The sequence below is a fragment of the Penaeus vannamei genome, chromosome 34, assembly GCF_042767895.1.
Source record: "Penaeus vannamei isolate JL-2024 chromosome 34, ASM4276789v1, whole genome shotgun sequence".
Lineage (NCBI taxonomy): Eukaryota > Metazoa > Arthropoda > Malacostraca > Decapoda > Penaeidae > Penaeus > Penaeus vannamei.
Window position 1 is genome coordinate 24040400 of NC_091582.1, and position 5336 is coordinate 24045735.

The following is a 5336-nucleotide window of genomic DNA, read 5'->3' on the forward strand; positions in this document are numbered from 1 at the left end:
GGGTATTGTAGGAGGGGAGGAATTGAAGAAGAAGGGGAAGGGAGAATTGAAGAAGGAAGAGGAGAAGAAGAAAGGATGGGCTGGGAGTTAGAATAGGAGGTGGAAGAGGAGGGGGAGTTAGAGGGGAGGCATTGAAGGAGGATGGTAAGGGGGGAGTTAATGATGGGTAGAAAAGGAGAAGAAAAGGATGAGGTGAGAGTTAGAATAGGGGTTGGAAGGGGGAGGGGGAAAGGAGAATTGGAAGAGAGAGGAGAAAAAGGAGAAGAAATGAGGTATAGAAGATTGAAGGTTGAAGAGGAAGAAGGGATGGAGGAGAAGAGAATGAAGTAAAAAGGTTGAAAAAGTAAGTGGAGGAGGAGAAAAAACGATGAGGTGGGGGTTGAAAAGAAGGAAGAAGAGATGGAGGAGGGGGGAATAGAGCAATAAGGTTGGAAAAGTGGAGAAGAAAGAGAAAGGAGAAAAAGTGAGGTGAAGATAGAGTTGGGATTGAAAAGGAGGAGGAAATGGGAAAAAACGAAGGGATGAGGATAAAAGAAGAAAAAATGAATATATTAGAAATGGAGTTGGGGTTGGTAAATAAGAAGGAGTAGGAGAAAGGAGAAAGAAAAAAAAAACGATAAGATGGAGATGGGGTGGTTGTAAAAGGAAGAATAAGAGGAGGAACAATAATAAAAATAATGATAATGATAAAAAAGAAGAAGGTAAAAGAAATAGAGTCATAGAAGATAGCGAAAATAGAGAAAAAATATGACCGGTGGGTTCGTTGATTGAATCTCGTGACAGTAAACTCACTTTTGACATCAATGGCTGTACCGAAGAAGGGAAATATGTTTGGTTACAATTCACCAATATTTGAATGAGTCAAAAGGACTTTTCAAATTTTACATTAAAAGTCCGTAAGCCGACTATATATATACATACATACATATGTATATATATATATATATATATATATATATATATATAATGTATATATATATAATATATATATATATATGTATGTATATATATAAATTATTTATATATATATATATATATATATATATATATATATATATATATATATATATATGTGTGTGTGTGTGTGTGTGTGTGTGTGTATGTATGTATGTATGTATGTATGTATGTATGTGAAGATGTACTTGACTAGTTTGTAGTATCAGATGACGGGGAAACAAATCAATAATGACATTTATGATTGTGATGTTAGCGATGGTGGTGGTGGTGGTAATGGTGACTATGTTTGTGATGGTGATGGTGGTTTTAGTGGTGGTGATTATGATTATCTTAAAGGGGAAGATAACAGAGACAATGAAGAGGAAAAGAGAGGACAAAGAGAGAGAAAATGGATAAAGATGATAATGATGAAGACGATTGAATGAAGCAAGAGGAAGATAAATGAAAGGAGAAGGAAGGCAGAAAGGGAAAAATAAGAACCGAAAAAAAGAAATAAGAAGGAGGGAAGAAATAGATTATGATAATGATAGTGAGAATAAGGAGATGAAGAGAGATGAATGAAAAACTCAGAACAAAGTGATCAAATAATATAGTTTATAATATGATAATCTGCCTTCATATAATAATATCTCATTGTAACATGAGCAATTAGAAATTACACATCCAAATGCTACATTTCCTAATTAGATATACACATTAAGCAAATACATTTATCGCTTGTTGAATCTGAAAGTATATTTTATTTGTTCCAACAATATTATATCTTAAAGAAGCATGATTTTGTATGACAGTATGAATATATAATAAACCATGTATTTTCTAAATTGAAAACTGTACTATATATAATAGTGTGTACATATTTGTAGCAAATTTATAAAGGTGTAACTTAGTACCTTTTATAAAAAAATGAAACTATAGTGCATTTTTCTCGGATGTTTTCGGAAAAAGTTTAGTGATATAAAGTTACGGTAAAATGGGAATTTGATAAAAGTATTTTTTTTTTTTTCAATTTGTCGACTACACTGATATGATACTGAGCAACAGCAATGATATGATAATGATTATGAAGATGATAGTAAGGGTAATAGTAATAATAATGATGGTTAATAACAATGATAGTAATAATAAAGATAATAACAACAATAATGATTCTACTACTACTGATAATGATATTAATGATGATAATAACAATAATGGTAATGATGATAACGATAATGATGATAATAATGGTGATGATCACAGAACATTACTATAATCATAATCACTGTTATCATCATTATCTATATTTATTATCATCATTATCATGATTATTATAGTAATAATGATGTTAACGAGATAGATTATAGTAGTAGTAATGACTGTAAAAATCTCCAATAAACTAATTTCACTCTCTGACAACCACGCATTCTCTTTCTCTCTCTCTCTCTCTCTCTCTCTCTCTCTCTCTCTCTCTCTCTCTCTCTCTCTCTCTCTCTCTCTCTCTCTCTCTCTCTCTCTCTCTTTCCCGTAAAAATGTGCCTATATATTACATTTCTCTTAACATACTTCCATACTCACGCACACACTCACACACATATATATTTGTACACACATATATGTCTGTATTATCTACCTGTCTATTTAGCCTTATCATGGACCTGTATACCCCCCTATGTCTGTACGCACGTTCAGGAACTTACACACGCCTACACATACACAGAGAAACGCTTTTGTCACGGTGTTTCCTGGTCCATCAAAAGGAAAAAAAAATATGCCCAACAATAGCTCTGTAACGAGGCATACATGTGGAATACATACTTAGAAGTGGGTGTTTATGTTTATTTTTCGTTTTATGCCTTAAATATCTCTCTCTCTCGTTTTATGCACCATGTATTTACACACGCACACATACACACACACACACACGCATATATATATATATATATATATATATATATATATATATATATATATATATATATATATATGTACATATATATACACACATTATCGTTTTATGCCTTATGTTTATATCTCGTTTTATGCCTGATGTTCGTATCACGTTTTTTGCCCGTGAGTCCCTTGTCTACTTCGAAGCCACGCGCACTCTCAACCGAGTCCAAAAAGGAATAAAAATAGTTTATGGAACTCCAAAGTCTCAACGTGAACTCACTGAACCCGACCGCCCTGCCAATCTCCCAACGCTTCCCTTTTACTCCCGTACTCCTCTTCCTTATCTTCTTCCTCATCCAATCTCCCTTTCCTTTTACTCCCGTACTCCTCCTCTTCCTCATCCTCTCCTCATCCTCCAGCCGGATCGTATTCTGTAGTCCCATTTCCTTTATCCGGAGTTTACGCGTCTGTTAGGAGCGCGGGAGTTCAGACATTAAATCTCGTGTACTCGCTTTCATTATTGATCGAAAGACTGAACTTTGACATGTAGATCCCTCCTCTGAATATTATTACACGTTTGCCCTTCTTGGTTAGGTCTATAAGGTCCTCCATAGATCCTTTTGCAATGGTCCTGTTGTGCAAAGAGGATATTTGTGTGGAAAAGGTGTGGGTGAGAATGAGTATCTTCAAACCACAAGGGATGTTTTTGACCGGTTTCGAATATATGTGTGATATATTCGAAACCGCTCATATACATTCTCTTGTATTATGAAGATATTAATTCTCATTCACACCTTGTCCACGTTTAGGCCCTATCACATTAGTACTTTTTTCCGTCATTTTTTTGCGTGTCCGAATGAACTCCATGAAATTCATGTAAACAAACATGGCGCTATCGGTGAGGTCCCGGGAATCACACGAACATTCTCATACATATTACGTTATTTTGAAGAAATATGATGATGTATATTGTATATACGAATGTTATAAAATATTAGTTTATGTTTACATTCACTCATCCTATCTAATTTATTAATAGCACAAGATCAACACGGAAATTAGTCAGACGGAAACGGTCGTAACCGTTTTGGTCTGAGAGGCCAAGTTTGTAGACGATCCTTGCGGAAAGCCTCAAATTCAGACGGAATCCCACAAATTGACGGAAAAAGTGCTAGTGTGATTGGGCCTTTTGTCAACATGAATACTGTTCAGAATATTTACATATGTGTGTACTTAGTTTTTAAAAGGAAAGTCGTTTATGGTCGAGATCGCCCGGTTGTTGGATTTTGATTTTGTGAAAAGCAGGGAGGACTTTGGTTTGGATCTGTGCTACTCCCAAGACCGCTATTTATAAATCTGTGAACTTTAGTGAAGTCTGAATCGATGCTATTAATAGAAAAAAGGGGGGGAGGGTTACTGAGGGAATTTAAATACCAGTGGGTCAAGGATTTAACTTTGAATGTATGTCATTGTGTAAGATCTTGTAGGTCAATGCTCTGAACATCAGATGAAATATATTGATTGCGTTATAAAACCTATCTGACAGGCAGGCTTAGAGATTTGAGAGATGGCACTCTAGAGCGGGGTGCCACGATGTACCTTTGTCATTCATTTGACTAAAAAAATTGTAGTTTGTGATAAAATAGAAATCGATGTGTGGCTGTGGAGTTATATATATTTTCTACCTCGCTGAGTTGGAGTGTATCTTATCTTTAGTACATTTTTGGGAAAGTACTTGAATTTGCTGTGATGATACAAGAGTTTGTGCCACTGAGCGCTTGGCAGGTTCCGTCAAGCCTGTGATTCAAAAGGATCTGATGTGATTTATGTAACTATCCTTATGGAATATGATGTATGATATGGTTTAGGTATAATGATTACTGGTCATTAAAAGATGTAACGCATAGAGTGTTTAGAGCTATCTCTGAGTTCTGATGAACACTGATGAACAATATAATATATATATATATATGTATATATACACACACATATATGTATATGTGAGTGTGTACACATATATGTATGTGTGTGTGTGTGTGTGTGTTTGTATGTGTATGTGTGTACATATATATACATACACATATTCACAAACACACATATATACATACACACACACACACACACACACACACACATATATATATATATATATATATATATATATATATATATATATATATATATATATATATGTATGTATGTATATATATACATATATATATATATGTATGTATATATATGTATATATATATATATATATATATATATATATATATATATATAGAGAGAGAGAGAGAGAGAGAGAGAGAGAGAGAGAGAGAGAGAGAGAGAGAGAGAGAGAGAGAGACACATACACACACACACACACACACACACACACACACACACACACACACACACACACACACATATATATATATATATATATATATATATATATATATATATATATATATATATATATATATATATATATATATATATATACATGCACACACACACATACA